The 16,997-nt window shown below is 43.5% G+C and overlaps 3 long non-coding RNA genes across 8 annotated transcripts; 1 reads left to right on the forward strand and 2 right to left on the reverse strand.

The window, feature by feature from the left end:
- Positions 1 to 4,864: 4,864 nt before the first annotated feature.
- On the reverse strand, positions 4,865 to 11,037 carry LOC147965850 (uncharacterized). Of its 2 annotated transcripts, none has more exons than XR_015608591.1 (7): positions 10,816 to 11,037; positions 10,247 to 10,385; positions 10,104 to 10,154; positions 8,926 to 9,079; positions 8,585 to 8,686; positions 7,298 to 7,430; positions 4,865 to 5,863 (listed from the first exon to the last, which is right to left on the reverse strand). It is a non-coding gene; the product is annotated as an uncharacterized LOC147965850 (long non-coding RNA). The 2 variants fall into 2 exon arrangements; XR_015608590.1 differs by having other exon boundaries at positions 4,865 to 7,211.
- LOC125514331 (uncharacterized) lies at positions 5,286 to 16,715 on the forward strand. Of its 2 annotated transcripts, XR_015608596.1 has the most exons (4): positions 5,798 to 5,960; positions 6,401 to 6,549; positions 6,628 to 6,701; positions 6,789 to 16,715. It is a non-coding gene; the product is annotated as an uncharacterized LOC125514331 (long non-coding RNA). The 2 variants fall into 2 exon arrangements; XR_015608597.1 differs by adding an exon at positions 5,286 to 5,433 and having other exon boundaries at positions 5,528 to 5,960; positions 6,401 to 16,715.
- LOC125514330 (uncharacterized) lies at positions 13,450 to 16,306 on the reverse strand. Of its 4 annotated transcripts, none has more exons than XR_015608593.1 (8): positions 16,143 to 16,306; positions 15,787 to 16,061; positions 15,533 to 15,657; positions 15,326 to 15,407; positions 14,716 to 14,823; positions 14,472 to 14,570; positions 14,127 to 14,353; positions 13,450 to 13,702 (listed from the first exon to the last, which is right to left on the reverse strand). It is a non-coding gene; the product is annotated as an uncharacterized LOC125514330 (long non-coding RNA). The 4 variants fall into 4 exon arrangements; XR_015608592.1 differs by having other exon boundaries at positions 15,313 to 15,407; XR_015608595.1 differs by lacking the exon at positions 14,716 to 14,823.
- Positions 16,716 to 16,997: the final 282 nt, after the last annotated feature.

Below are 16,997 nucleotides of genomic sequence, written 5' to 3' on the forward strand. Positions count from 1 at the left end.
GTCACGAGGGGCCCGCAAGGCTGGGGAGCGCGCCTAGAAATCTTGTTGATCCCTCGTGGATCGTCTAGTCTTCTCCCGAACCTTCTAGGGTATCTCTGGATCCAGAAAGAATTGTCAAAAAGTTTTGTAGCGTTTGGACTTTGTTTTCGATTTCCTCAAAAGCCAAAGACAAGCAAAAAAACAGCAACTGGCACTGGGCACTAGGTTAATAGGGTAGTCCCAAAAATGATATATAATTGCATATAATACATCCAAGATTGATACTATAATAGCATAGAACAATCAAAAATATAGATACATTGGAGACGTATCGTCACCCGGCATCGAGCAACCTCCACCACACACACAAATCATCTCCGTCAGTCGCCAGGGGCCGTGGAGCCCGAGCGCACAAAGACTCCCCACGACTACCCTTCATCGCTCCGCTCGGCTATGTCACCACCACTAGCGAACCAATGCAGGGCGTGCCTCCTTGCTTTTCCTTATCCTTCCTCGCCTCCTCCTATCTCCTCACGACCTCAACTCCTTATACAAGCTAGCCCAAGCGGTCATCTATGGAAGCCACCTGGTCGTGCCCCGCGTCAGTCTGTCGCCTGACACCTAGTGACCTCCCGCGAGCCATACAACCCGAGCTCGGTGCCGACCACCAGGGTATAGAAGAGCATAATGAAAAGGGTGAGGAGGAGCAGGACCAGGGAGCGGAGGTCCCCGCCAACCTCCCGCATTGTCGCGTCAAAGACACCAGCGGGACACTGCTCGTCGCTGGAGCAGAGCCAGGGAATGGAGGTTCTGCTCCAGCGACGAGCAGTGTCCCTGCTGACCTCCCATGCCGCCGCGTCGAAGAGACTAGCAGGACCGTTCTCGTCACCAGGGTTGGATAGTTGGGTCCCTTATCACTATCTGCGGACCAATCCGCGGACAAATATAGTGTCTGTTTTGGGGTCAGTGTTGGAGATGTCCTTATAATGCCAAATTATCTTTGTGTGTATGCGTTTGGATGTGCAAAAATTAATTGCATGCATATCGTTTTACATTATCAAGTAATTTCTCCAACTCATTTCGTTGTTGTTTTACTATAACTAGATGACCCGTTGCGCCAATGGCGCAAAGGCCGAGTGCAAGCCAAGTATTGAAAGAGTGTGCATTGACATATTGCTGCTCCAAAAGCACAGCTCATGATATTGTATGCAACAAGCAAGCGACAGGCACACTGTATGCAGCAAGCAAGCGACAGGCATACGCACAGGATTATCATAGTTTGTTTTACCTAAGATTCAAAATGATGCACTAAGTTATGTAGCAAAGAACTCTTGTGATCTGCTTAGATTGGATAGACAATCATGCAGAGGCCTTTGGATATGCACTTGAAGGCGAAAGCATATATTTCTTTCATCATGGCTGTTTCAAAAGCATACCACACAGTAGTCTAAGCAGCAAAGAACCGACAATTAAATGCACATGATGGCCTTAGGGGATTACGTAAGATCCAAAAGGATGATAAACGCAGAAGTCTTGGTTGGCATCTATAGTAATGCTAAATTATATAACAAGGGGCTCTTGCAACTTGCTTATATTGAGTAGACGATCAGGTGCAGTCCCTTGGAAGTGCATCTGAAGGCGAAAGCATATGCTTGCCCTTTGTTCATGCTAGATGACCCGTTGCGCCCATGGCTCAAAGGGCGAGAGCAAACCAAGCTTTCAGACCATGCAAATTGGAATATTTTAGAGACCGGTCTTAAAATCCATGAAGCATAAGGAAATAGATATTTAGGTATGATGTTCATAGATAGCATTATATATTACATTGGTGGTATATCGGTTCATGGTAAGCAAAGCTACATAGACAGAGATGTGGCATATAAATAGCTTCCCAGCTTATGGTAACTGACATATGCAATCATTTAGATCAGGTGGTCGTCGCTTCTTGCGCCATTGGCATACAAAATGACCTCATCATCTAAGCAACTCTTTATGGTGGCCATGTTTGGTGGTTGTCATTGGGCAAAGCAGAAATGTCTTCCATATCATCGTCAAATCCCCAATAACACTTGTTTGTTTTCTGTAGAATGTCCTTTGATTGTAAAGTTCTATCATTAAGGCGATCCACAACATACATTATCTGTGAGAGAATATGGTTGAGATTGTTGTCTTGAAGCATTGATGATGTTATGGAGTTGGTATTTATGATGCAATAAAGTTCCTTTACTTCCGTGTGATTTCTCCTTAGACCATTGCACCTGTTATTGCTCAGATAGTCTATTATTCCTTCTTTTTCTTTTAGCTCGTGTTACAGAACTTCTTTTTTAACCAATTGTAGCTTATCATAGTTGAACTCTTGTATCACTTTGTTGTAAGAGGTTTCCGTGTATTTAAGAGGTTTGTTTATCAGGCGATCTTTACCCTCTTCCAGTTTTTTGTAAACATAAATGAATTATTGATTTCTTTGCAAGTCCATTGTATACCTAGTACCTCAGATGGATAAAACTGAACAGTTGCCTCGAGACTAATGGTCCTTGCCTTGTGTGTTGAGTAAATTGCGTTTTGGAAGGCCAAGCTATAGTATCATAGCATCCAGAAGCACTTTTGATGGAATCTAATTTTTTTCCATCACAAGTTCACAACGGACTAATGATAGAGAGGAAGATATTATGAGCAAGTGTTTGAAGCTTTACAACGCATGATTTTATATGTGCCTATATATCTATTATTTTTTTTGTGACAAGAACATTGTTGATAAACAGTTGTAATGGTAACTGAATGTGGTGTTCACACGTACAATCTCAAACTATTGTGGTTTACCGTTGAGTCCCATGTAAAAAACATGTGCGCGTTGAAAATATTTGCATTTTTCAGTAAGTTTGTGTCCGAGCGACCATCTCAAACCTGAAGCGTTATGAGAATATTTGACTTTGTTAGTAGAAAAGTAGGTTTTATCAACCACTTAAGGTACTAATTCAAACCCTTCAAGATGAAAAATGATGTATAATTCAAACTTGCTGCGCTAAATGGCACAGAGTCCCATATAAAACTATTAATGCTTTGAAATTATTTGCATTTGCTAGTAAATTTAGATTTTAGCAAACACTTAGTGTATCAATTGAAACCCTTGTACATGAAAAATTAAGAGTATTTCTCTTAATTTGGATCGATCACATTTGCAAACATGGGATTGAAACAACGGTTTACATAACTAATACCTTGCATTTAGGATAACATACAATAAGATAGAATCAAAGAAATTGTTCTTCAAAATGGATTCTATAACCTTCATTACATGGAAACATAGAGCCTGTTATTGAGCAAGTTGATGATTTAGTTAATAAATGAATGCAAATCACAAAAGTTATTAAACTTTAGCGACTGCATAACCTTATCGATGATGGGATAAGGATATGACGATAATGAAAGTACTCCTAGAGCAAGTATTGTAATAACCCATTTTATCATGTCAAACAAATGCAAATGCCTCTCATGGTATCACTTAATCACATAGTTGCCTGGTCATAATGGAATGAGCGGAGTGAATAGCAAAAAAACTACCACATTACGGGTCATCGTTCCAAAAAACTACCGCTTTTTTAATCTTTTCAAAAAGCTACCACAAAATTGTTCTGTTGTTACAAAAAACTATCATGTCGCACTGATGACTACTTTGATTAACTTCAAACATTATTATGATAGCTCGGGTCCACTCGTCAGGTTGACCGTTAGTTTGACCATCGACAGGTTATGACAGGTGGGGCCTAAGTATTTTTTAGCAAACAGGTCCCCGAAACAAAATATAAAAGCAATCGTGTCCCTGGATTTTTTTTAAAAAGCAATCTCGTCCTCCCAGGGAGCTCGCGCCGGAGCCAGCCAGCACCACGCCGGCGAGCTCGTCAAGGCCGTCCAGCTCTGGCTGTGGCCGACGGGCAGCAACAGCCGCGGCGGGCTGGAACCGCCCGAGCTCCCTGGCTGCTCCCCGCCCGTGCTTGAACTCGCGGCCAGCGGTGGGGCGGACCTAAGCAGGCGGCGGCGCGTCCATGGCGTGGTGGTGGTAGGCCCTGGCGGCAGAGGTCGTGGCTGCGCCGGCCGTGGTGGTGGCTAGCCCGGAGGTGCTCCCCATGGCATGGTGGTGGTCGGCCCTGGCGGTGGCGGCCGTGGCTGCGCCGGCCGTGGTGGTGGCCGGCCCGGAGGCGCTCCCCATGGCGTAGTGGTGGCCGGACCAGGCGGCGACGGCGGCCGTGGCGCTCGGGATTTTGAGAGATAAGGGTGAGAGAGAGGGGGAGAAGAGAGATAAGGGAGAGAGAGAGAGCACTTACATGTGGGACCCAGCTGTAAGTTAACGGTCAAACAAACAGTCAACAAATCGTCTGTTTAGTAGCGAGCCCGACCTGTCATAAACAGGATTAATTCTAAGTCAGATGGTCATTTGAGTTTTTTGAAACAGCAGAACAATTTTATGATAGCTTTTTGAAAAGATTAAAAAAGCGATAGTTTTTTGAAACGATGACCCGTAATGTGGTAGTTTTTTGCTATTCACTCTGAATGAGCGCATGCCTAGTCATCAAAATTTTGTTCTATGCTCAAATCTTATCCTAACTGAATGAGCGCATGCCTAGTCATAAAAATTCTTATCATGACTATATGATTAGCTCATGCTTTTCATACCTCCCCCACAGCTTCAATCCCAAAAATTCTGAAAATAATTTTGTTACCTTAAATCAAGTGCGTTTCTTTAAATTTGAGAGAATGACAAAACTGTGATATATGTGTTTGGTGATGATTCAACTACTGGAATTTCATGAATATTTATATATGGCAGTTACATGTTATCTACAAACTCCAGTAAAAATTTCATGCATTTCAGAATTTATCACTTACCTACAGTTCAACCCAAAATTGGGGCAGATTTTATTTCGAATTTGAACAGTAGCATCTGTGAAATTTTCCAAGATATTTTTGTAAAATTCTGAGCACGGAAACATTTAGATCATGCTAATCTTGAGAAGCTTATGAAGGAATAGAGGAGGAAGAGATGTTCCAGTCAATCTCATTTGCATTTATTTTCATTCAGCCCCTGCCCTTGACACTGGCCAGTGGGTGAGTCCAGCAGCGCCATCTAGCAGGACAACGGACACGCGGCCGCAAACCAGCTACCCCTTCCCTCCTCACTTCATATCCTCTTCTCTTGGATCCCCTCTCTCGTCTAGCTCGCCGGGGGCACCGCCGCTCGCCGTTGCAACGCCGGTCACAGGAACCAGCGGGATTCGCCAGCCCTCAGTCCGGATCGACGTCCATGCCTCCAGCTCCGACATGCACGCCAGCTCGCCGTTGCAACGCCGGTCACAGGAACCAGCGGGATTCGCCAGCCCTCAGTCCGGATCGACGTCCATGCCTCCAGCTCCGACATGCACGCCAGCTGGACGGCGCCGTGAATCGCCTCGTTTTCTGGTGCGTTCTTGCTCCTAGGTAGTTCCCCACTTCCCCTAGCTCCATTTTTGTTCCTGCTGTCCCTTTAATGGTCATTCCGTGCCCCGGCGTGCAGGAACCTCTTGGACCGAGGCCGCCTTCCTCGGTTTCGTCGGCCGTCGCGGTCGTCATCCTCACCGAACAGCTACAGGGACTGTGACGGGCTCCGCTTTGTCCACATCTTCTCTGGACCACTGATTCGAAGCCGTGGATCCCTCCTACTTCTTCCTGACGCTGACCGCCATTACCGCTGTCCAGAACTCGTTGCTCTGCTCTGTCCGACCTCGCCACTAACAGCAGGGTGAGAAATCGCCGCCGCTGTTGGTGTTGTTTGCTACTTGCCGCTGTCGCTGCATGCTGCTGGCCACTTGTTGCTTGCCGTTGATGCTCGATGATGTTAGCCGTGACTTGCCTGTAGATGAGAGAAAGAGAGATTGATTTGCTAGTGCAAGTATCTAATGAGCCAGATGCCAGCTGGTTTGATCTTTTCAGCAAACGCTATTGGGAAGGTAAAATGTTCTCTGATTATTTTTTTCTATACCCTATCAAGCCAATGACGTGGTACAAAGGAATTAGTGAGAAAAAGTTTTGTGTGTTACCTTATCATATAGATGCAAATAGTTTGGGCAAAGCAACTTCCGCCTATCATCTATGACAAAGAAAATGCATAGGAATAATAAAAAGAATTACTATGGCTTTTATGCTATCACATTTGCTTGATCGAAACTATCATCTTGGGGTTAGCCTAGAACTCCTCCTTGCAAACTGCTGCTACCAAGCCATGTTCTTTACAGTCCGCAATGCTACGACTAATAATTTACTCAGGCTACATAACTCGGGTTGCAATTTCTAAGTATTCTTTTCATACTCATTTGTGTCTATGTCATAATTGATTATTATGATGAAATTTCTTCTACATGTGTCCTGATATGTTTCTCATATACTGCAGTTGTGAGTGTGGGGAGCGACACTGTTTTTGTTTCAGTAACTTGCTGGCATAAATGCTGTCGTGTACTACTCTACGTCCATGTTCCACAGTACAGGCATTGCATCTAATGTTGCAGCGAGTGCTCTTGTTCAGTGATGCCAATGTTTTTGGTTAGTAAAGTGTTTGAAAAGCGTATTTTGGCAGTAATTTCCAATGCCTTTTCTGAGATGTATATATACTTCTCATAGGCACCATGATTGCATCTCCACTGATGGTCAAGCAAGGAAGGAAGAGCCTTCTCATAACAAGATTATCTGGAATGGTACTGCCTTTTCTACAGTAAACTGTGTGCTTGTGTTTCTTGATGTGGCATGACTTAGGAATTAATGTTCTTTTTTCTGTTTTGAAGGTGCGTCGATGTTACTCTTGTCATTGTCCTTCACCTGGAAGGCTTTAGCACCTTATTATGGCACTCTTGTTGTTGTTGGCACTGTCCTGTAAGTGGTTTAAATTCACCTAATATGGTGTTCTCCTGGTTTTTCATTATAACTAATTTTAGCTCATAAGTAACTTCAAATCTTGATAGTAATTTTATGAGTGCGGTGTGAGCACACAACACCCACAAACCAATTTCAGTAATCTCCGTAAGCCACCTAAGTGTTGTGTGAGCACCCCACTTTAATATCTGACCCGCCTAAAATATATAACCAATGTTTACTCCATCACACAATCCTTGTGCTCCAGCTTCTAATCTTCAAATCATACATCAGATGTAGCATCATCTATGACTTGGGTGTTCCTTTAGTAGTTGTAAACATCTAGATGCCAATACCTACAGGAAGTTAAGCTAGGGATTAGAAATCTAAGTTCAGTCGCAGCCCACAGGGCCTGGGGGACGGGGAAAGTTTTCGACTGTACCTGATGTGTTGGCGATATTTAAAGGCTCACACAATCATCATTCTGTTTAAATGGGTTCCCTGGTTCTTATCAAGGACAAGTCCTAGCGCAGTAATCAACTGTGGCATGGTCATTCCTCCAGAAACAATTATTTCTGTAGAGAGATAATAGTAGAAACTTAAGATTAGAAATTCAGGTGATATAGTAAGAGTGCTATTAAGAAGACCATCAAACTTAGCAACCGCAAAAAGGAGGCATTACCAAAATAAGCTTATGCTATATTCAGATGTTACAAAAAAACAGCGAACAAGAGAATAAGATGATATCTGAGTGATTTCTGGTAGAGAACCTAACAACAACAACATATAGTATTCGCAAGTGTTCATAGGATTTAGCAGTTAAAGGAACCACTCAAAAAGACATCAAATTACCAGACAAATGTGTAAAGGCCCCATAACCTTGAAGTATCTCTAGCTGGCCTTTTCAGGGCTTGCACAACAAATTTATGTACGAGAGACTGTATATAGACTATAGGTTAATCCTGATAAGCTAACTATTAAGATAAGCCCAGCCAGGCTACATTAGACTTAATTCTTTGGGCGAACCTTTACACTCTTGAGATTTAAGTGTTTAGTTGTCACAAATTACAACTAAAGGATAACACTTTCCTCAAAGTGAACTATTTCAAGAATGAGGTAACACAAAAAAAGAGCACACACAAGTATGGTATGAATCTTTGTGTAGCTAATAATGAAAATTATAAATCAAAATTCTTGAAAGCATATAAATGAGTAAACTATCCAGAATGAAGCATGCTAATGTTGTTGATGCCATGAATCCATTTGTAGAAAGTGTTGTGCATAAACAAGTACCTGAAGAATCATGCTCGATGTTATAAATCCAAATGCGTATTCACCAGCATGAGGATGGCTAATTATTGCCACTTCTTTAAATGCTGATGTATTTTGATATGTCAAATGAATAAAACACATTATAAGAATTTTTTTCTGGTTGGACAGAAGAATATTCCATCATTTTATTCTCTCTAGTTAAGCAGTCGTGCATGATACATCATGTGTCATAATGAATCGGTCCCGGCTGTAAATTATTCTCTTATGAGCAGAATATGGCTTAAAAATTAGACAAGTGCAAAAAGCTACAAACAGCAGTACATCACACATGCAACCTTTTTATGTATAAGCAACAAAAATGGTTATATCATATATCTCTAGTGGCGAAATATTACGCAACGGTTAACACAAAATTAGCATGGTAAAGTATATACATTTACGGAGAAGAGACCAATACCTGAGATGCATTAGGAATCATCAATCAAGCTGTTGGCATGGAAAATAAAACCATAGATGTATTAATCTTCTGACTGGAGGCGGAATCAGCCAAGCTTCCCACCTTGACATAAGAGGTGAGTTTCACTATCAAAATATATCAATGCACAACCATAAACCAATGCACTAAAAGCTCATAACATCATATTTTTGTTCAAGCAATCACAATTCGATCATATGAACCATGCACTTGTAATCATCATTCAGGAGGTAGAATATCAAATCGAAAGAAAAACGGAAGAAGGATTCCAGGAATCGCGATGCCTCAGAAGGAAGGCAGTAGTATGAGGAAGAGGACCTCACCTTAATGTCAAAGGCAGCAAGGCATCAAAACCAGAATGTAGAACAGAGGATTGAAGAAAACTTGGTTAGACCATTTGACTGCGTCCCTCTCAGATCTAAGTCATGTAAACCATCTCGCTATCCGCACCCACGGTGTCCCTCTTAGATCCGAGTCCTGTAAAAACACTAAACTCCAACTAAGAGGGAGAACATGAGCTAAGCGCAAACACGACAAAAAACAGAAGAAAATAATGTTTGAGAAGATTGGAAAAGATAGATAATGTTTTCTCTCGGATGCCAACCACAAGGGTAAGCATGTATTATGTAGACATATCAACATGGCATCAGTTCCGATCACCCGTCTGCTTGTATGATTTTCATGGAGAAATATTTTAAAGCAAAAATCATCAACAAAGAACAAATCAAGTCAAAAAATTATCAACTCATCGAGATGCCAAGACAGAGACCAGGTAGCAAAAACAATATAGCTGAAAAAACAAAAACGAATAACAAAATCATAAGTTGTTGCGACAGATCCCTCAGAGTGATAACATAGATCTCATCAATGTATGAATCAGGCCACTCCTTTTTAACATCACAAATATTCAGCGGGATCCGCGAACGACAATCTCCAATCCATAGGAAAGAAAAATCAAACAGAAACCATATGCAGCACCCTCAGCTCAGGTCCGCAGTTATTTGACGTTGAGAATTTCACAAAAAATGGCCGAGCTGTCAGACAATGGTTTCTAGGCAAATGCATCTCCATCAGACCACAACGATGTTTGCTGCTCATATTTTCATCCAGGACACCAGAAGAGACACACAACCAAATAATAGTAGAACAAAAGTGAAGGAAGAGGATCAAGCAACAAATAGAATACCAAATCGGTACACCAGGAACAACAAAAGATCAAATCGGTAGCCCTCGGGGATTATGAGAAAAATGGCATGGAGAACACCAAAACCTATAATCTGGAGTTCTAGACATGAGGATACAGGCAAATTCGCATTAGGTGCATGTTACATGGTCAACTCGATTACTTGTAGAGTCAAATCTTAGCATTTAGCATCGTTTTGCAAATTAGCATTGTCATACTGACTTTCATAGCCCGCCTTCAAATTCTTACTAATATAGCCACTTTAAAATTCTTCAAAGCAATTATTGTCTCAGTCTGGTTATAAAGCCTGATATTGACCTTGTCTACACTGCGGCAGCCCTCGTCGCTTCCATAGCACGATCTCTTAGCCTGAAGAAAACATCAAGAATCAAAGTACAGTGAGTGAAAAAACAAAGCACAACGACAACACTAATAATTTTAGCATGAAAAGAAGCATCAACCAGATGAACTGCAGCTCCCATGCAAAGCAAGGCTTCTTTAGGATTTTCCCTGAGAGCATAAGAGGTTGACACCACCGCACAAGTTCTTAAGCTGTTGGAAATCAATCAGAAGGAAGAAGACAACACCATCATCTTCAACCTGTGAATGTAGTCATAAGTGAATTTCCTAGAACAGAATATCCCTCCATGTCTAATGACAAAAGCGCACTATGAAGTGATGTGTTTAAATCAATTCTATATTATTAGAAATCTATTGTGCAACTATATGATGCTATGATTTCATTTTTCAATTCGAACATTGCATCGTCCTTCGGGTAGCTACAGCAGCAGCATATTGGAGTATAACTGTATAACTGATCTTATGATACTAACAAAGCGGACTGCAAAATTATTAGACTTATTCACAAAACTACAAGCTCCTTTTCGTTCATTTTTCAGCTAACAAATCATCAATACAGTAGATGGCTTTAATTATTCAGGCAAAAATGCTATAGATATCTTAAGAACAAATAATAATAATTTCCAAAAATGCATATTTTGTGCATAACGATTATGTGTTGCTTATTCACCTTGGCCGCCATGGCTTCCTGCTCTAAGCCCGTGCAGACCCATATCCTCCATGGTTTGTTGTTCCAAAACTGAGCAGCCCCTTCTTCATGAGAGAAGAAAGGAGAAACGACGAACACACACACATACACAGAGACGGGAGAAGAGAAAGGACAGAGACGTGCTTACCCTAACGAAGTAGGAGGAGGCGAGGATCATACTACACACCGGCTGCCTTCCCAGTTCATGCCAATCTTGCTAAGGGGCACCGGCCTGCTGCAGGGGCCTCCGGCCGCCAGCCAACACCCATGATCGGCCACCACGGACGGCGCGCACCTGAAGACGACCAAGGGTCGTCGCTCGCGGCACCGCTCCTGTCTTGACGGCCGCTGCCACCTGTCTAGGGCACCGCACTGCACGCGCGCGCTCGCCTGCACTGGCCTTCAACCCGCGTCGCTGGAGCCGACGCCAGCACTGGGTCTCCTCTTCTTACAGATCCTGGCCGGCAACTGAGACGAGTAGAGCTCCTCCCCACGTCTTCCTCACGGGATGGGCTCTCCTCCTCCCGTAGCTTCCTCTCTCGCTGGCATAGTGGGCTGGAGTATATGAGGATGCGGTGGTGGTGCAGCTAGCCGGTGACGCGCGGTGCGGGAGGCCGTGGGAAGGAGGGAGGAGGCGCTGCATGCGGTGGTGGTGCAGCTAGCCGGTGGCACGCGGTGCGAGAGGCCATGGGAAGGAGGGAGGAGGCGCCGCCAGATGGGGAGGAAGGCGGGTGGGGAGAAAGGAGGGGGCGCCGCCGGGTGGAGAGGAGGTGGTGTCGAGGGAGTGGAAGGAATCAATGAGGGCGTGATCTGTTTTGACCGCTCGATCTAGGGCTTTTTCACCGGGAGCGTCAATGGTCACGAACCCAGTCGACGAGCCCTTCGCTGCAGTGTGGACCAATGATTATATGGGTCCACTGGCAGCCACCCAGCGAAGCAACGCGAGGTGTAACAAAATCTAGCAGTGAATAGTAAAAATCAATGGTGAAAAACGAGCCAGCGAGCTGATCGAGTGGCCAGCGATCACGCGCGCGCGAAGGCCTCCAGAACGGCGGGTACTCTAGGAGGCTTTATATGTTAGACTAGAGGCTGGGGCGCGCCATTGCGCGCCTCCTGAGGCACTCTTCTGCGCTCTAATCTGTCTATACACAAGAGGGTGGCTTGTTGGGTTCCTAATCTAAGCCTGGTTATGCATGTTGGTTTTTCTGGTTCAATATTCTATGGTCTTCTGCAATGGAATCCCTAACATGGTAAAACTGAGACAATCTTACACTGACGGAGATCATAACAAAAAAATATAAGGAGGACCAAGACACTCATATTTCAGTCCAGACAAGGACATATCATAAGTCACATACAAAAAAATATAGTTTCTAGAATCATCTGCAAAGAGAATGACATTGGTACAATGAACAATGAAATTACACTATTTAGGCTAATTACACTATTTAGTCGTAGCCGACACAAAATTCAACCTTTACAACATAAAATATATTAATTTAAGGTTTGACCAAAGTTTTATACAGAAGTAGCTAGTCCTAAAAGCTTAAGGCTATTTTCTGTAACACCATTAATTTCTGGTTGCAAATGCAAAGCTGGAGAAGAAGAAACCTGAAACTTGAGTAAACGGATCTACTGCTTCATTTCCAAAATCAGATAGCATGTATGGTATAATTTCTATTTATTTAATAGCATTTAGGCCTTGTCCAAAATTACATATTGATTATTAGTATATTTGGTACAATCTATATGACACGAAAACAACTATTTAATTTGGAAGCATGCATAGCTTCACCATTGGTCATGAACAAAACACCCACTTCCTCGCTGAAAAATACAAAAGGTAAATTGTCAAATTTCTAGGTTATTAGTTTATAGGAGTATGTATTAAGAGGTACTTGTAGACATTCTGCAAAGAAGCATCAATTTTCACTTGATTATTAGTTTATATGTATTAAGAGGTACCAAGATAAGGGCTTTCAAGTTACATCGGAATAAATCATCTACTTTGGCCCTAAATATGTTCAGTGTAACATATGTCATAAAGGAATTAAAGATAGCAGTACCATTACCTTATCATCTACTCCCTCCGTACTGCAAAAACGTCTTATATTTAGATATTGAGGAAGTAGTATTTGGAAAGAGGAAGACCAACTTTCCAAGTAATCATAGTATAAACCATATTGTCCGTATCAGGCTAATACAACAAACAAATTTGCAGCCTAAACAGTGAAACTTCAGCGTAGCTCCTTATTTAATCTCGTAATCTTGGACATGGTATGGCTGATTAGTTTCCAATAAAAAGACAAATGCAACCTCACCCTAGCTCCGTATGCAACCTCCTAGTCAGATGTACTTAATTCTGCTAACTAACCATTGTGGCAGACACAAACGACTTTATTACTAAACGAACAAGTTTATGATTAAATGTAGCCTCGATAACCAGAATTGCAATTAGTTAATACATGCGAGCACATATTCTAACCTCCCTGTACTAAGTATGGCACTGCACTTTCCAGGATCCCACCTCCAAACCATTTGATTAGTCTGAAATGTATGGCTAGTGATGTGGCATTCTATAGAGAAACGTTTGGCTTAAAACGGCTCTCTGAACCCTGATAAACTATGAAGATCATTGTTAACTTGTTAATGATATATTGTTTCTAGTACAAAGAAAACTTTCGTAATACTCAGCAAATTGCACTCATTTGAGGTACAGAGGAAGGCAAACCTGACATTGGATGTGCCCACTCAAGTAGACTGACAGTGATTTTTAAGCGAAAGGAATTCTGTAGATGCTCTTTTAAGCCTTACGCATTTCCACTTTGCACACATCAACATTCAGTTCATGACTAGCTTCAGCCAAACACTACAAGAATCCCAGAAACATGATTAAATCTCAGCTTCAGAAGTTCCAAATGAACACACTCACGAAATAAAGTAAATCCCATAACTATAGTTTCAGCAAGATTGACAGCAGGATGAACAACAGGGCACCTTCTTACCAGATATTTAGAAACAACATGAACATTTCCAAGTGAAAACAAGTGACATTCCACCAAAGGTCATCTTCGTGGAACATCAAAGATGACTTATAACACCATGATATGTCAGATTCTCGGTAACTTAAATCAGCCTACTCTTCTTGTTGTTGGTAAGTAGACAACATAGCCTAGACATTACATAGAGTAATATTTCTCTACAGCTTTGTAGAACTTTCATCAAACAATTTGTATGCGCAGAAACTAAGCTGAGTATTTTTGAGAGAGAGAGAGAGAGAGGTCTTGACTCACCGCGGTGTGAAACTCGTCCAGCCGCTGTGCGCGACGAAGATGAGCCTGTGACGGAAGGTGCAGGAGATCAGACCGCCGCCATCGTGGCCTTCGTGCCCCATGCACGACAAAAAGGGGTGGTGAAGATGGAGGCTGCAGTAGCTTGAGGACGATTCGACGGCCGACGGCGAGCTTGAGGGAGCCGTCCTCGTCCAGCATTGCTTGTAGTCAAGTGGTAGATCATGGTACTGTAACAATGTATATTGTTCAACTCGTAGCAAACAGAAGAGCCTGCATCAGGAGCACTTCCATGCACTATACATAAAAAATTAAAACTATGTCACGGTTACACAGATTAGAGCTGACCTTATTGTCCTTCGTTTCACTAAATCAGATGCACGTCTTGAACTGGTCTCCATGCCACTCCACCTTATTCCACTACTGGTTAGCACTCGTTTTGTAAACCTGTGGAAAACACATAGAGGAAAAGGTTCACAGAAATCACCCAATCCAAAGGGAACAGACAGCACATGCCTTGTTCTAGCCCCTAATAACATATCAGTAGTTTAATACTATTTCTAGCCACCGAAACAGAGCTAAAGTAATTCACCTGCATCAGATCAGCTCCTCACCACAGTACTTAATATATGGCGTGCCACAGCATCGAGTCATCCACTCGACATACAATTACAGAAAAAATAACCATGAAACGATCTAGCTGCCAAATGAAGAAAGAAACAATCATTTTGTCGATGATCTAGTAAATGCTGCAATTTCTGCGAAAAGAGTGTTCCACTGTTGACTTGATTCAAGAGGAAAGTGTCATTTCTGAGCAGAGAAGCTATGTTAAATACTTGATAGAATATCCTCTAGAGACAGTGGCTTGTGTCATTTCCATAACAGATTGACTCTGCATTGCCCTTCTGAAACAATGCTGCAGATATGCCATCCTATCTCTTTAACTATTCAATTGCTATCTAGATGTCTAGATTCAGGAGATACTATGTGGTTTGATCAGCTATAGAAAAGAGTCTACAGCGTACCAGATTGAGAGCCCTCAAAATGTGATATACTATATATATATGCAATGAAAAGGTTTCTCTTCTTTCATAGACTATACATATAACTGGATACAAGAAACGGGTGCATTTATAGCAGGAGTACTCTTATAGCAGCATTCTTAGGACTGGCAGGAGGCTTAACACACAAGTGAGCATTACTGCTGGAGCTTATGTCGCCCTCCACCCATGGCACAAAGACGACCTTGCTATCGTCAACGTCGGCGTGAACAAGGGCCAGTGACTGTTTCAGAAGAGAAATGCAGATCAGGTCAGCTTAGTTCAGTTCATTAAGCAGAAATGTATTCCTCAGAAAGGTTCAGTTGAGATAGGAGGGCATCTTTGTTTTCGTGCAGGTCCACGGACAACCTTGCCCTGGTTGTTGTACTGGGATCCATGGCAGGGGCAGAGGAACTTGTTCTCGGCTGCGTTCCACAGCACCACATAGCCAAGATGCGTGCACACGGGAGGGTCTTGTCGGACTGCACATCACCCTACAACATTCACACGATTTCAGCAAGTTGCTCTGGGCCTGGGGTGATCCATCAGCTTCATCTTTGCTTGCATAGATATAACTTTGTGAAGGCTTCAGAATGACCATGGCCGTCTGAATCTGAACATACCTTGAGTCCATGGGCGAGCATGCGGCTGTTGGGGCCATGCGTCTTGAGCCACTCCTCAATGAGGATGTCGTTGCCGAGTTGTTTGTCCTTGCGGCGACCCCTACAGCGTTGCTACCTGACCCGGCCGGGACGATGAAGGTTTCGACGCGACGCGAGTAAGCACTTGGAATCATGGCCCGTGGAGTGGACCCTGGCTGGGTTTGTGGCGGCGCCGCCGCATGGGCTAGCTGCGTCAGGGGGCAGGAAGGAGGCGGCGGTGTGGGTGCCGTGGACGCCTACGCGGAAGAGACGCGCCATGAAACCTATCTGACGAGGGGATTGCTTTTGTGAGTAAGGAAAGAGATGCGCCATGAAACCTCATCGACGTAACTTGCCAGTCCCTCCTGGCCACGTGGATGTCGCAAGCGAAGGTCCAGTGGCTCGCTGTTGGAGAGTGCGGAAACGGCTCGATATGGCGCAGCGACATTGAGGACGATGAGGAGGAACGGACGGATACGAGGGACGAACGGGGGTCCCTGGGCGGGGTCGCCTCGCCGGCTTCGGCGGCCGTGGTGACCATGGTGACGTGACGCGAGGTGGAGGCGCGTCGCCGGCGCGGGCAGGTGCGGTGGATTTGGCGGAGGAATAGGTAGCGGCGGACGAACAGGGGAGGGGACAAGGGGCGTGGGGTGGAGGAGATGAAACGAGTCAGAGAGAGGTCGCGTGTGTGGGTTCTCCACCGAGGCACGTAACGAGCAGAGGATGGACGCGTTTTCATCCTTTTTTTCCCCTTCCTATCGCCACAGTAAAAAAATCCCTTCCTATCGTCACAGTAAAAATCGAACGTGGGCACGACGAGGGAGCGCCCTTGTAGCGACTCTTATTGTGTTGTATACTATCATCACGCTTGTATGCAAACCTGTCTCCTCCTTGAGGCTACCGCATGCTAATTTCATTTTGTATAAATTGTGGTGGAGCATTATACAGCAACCATAAAGACAACCTATGCCTAGTGACATGAGGTAAGATGTAAGGAAGACAAACCAATAACCATGTCAACAAGACAGGAAAAGGTAAAACTAGCTACATAAAATTAGTTGATTCTTCCTATCATCTGTATGAAGTTTTTGGCTTTCACAAGTGTGCCATTCAAATATATTACTAATATATGAATATCCAAGCACATGTTATCTGAAATATCGACTCATTCTTTGTTGGTTCCTGCGTAATTT

This window comes from Triticum urartu, chromosome 6A (genome assembly GCF_056163025.1).
Source record: "Triticum urartu cultivar PI428250 chromosome 6A, HENAU_Tu73, whole genome shotgun sequence".
NCBI classification, from domain to species: Eukaryota; Viridiplantae; Streptophyta; class Magnoliopsida; order Poales; family Poaceae; genus Triticum; species Triticum urartu.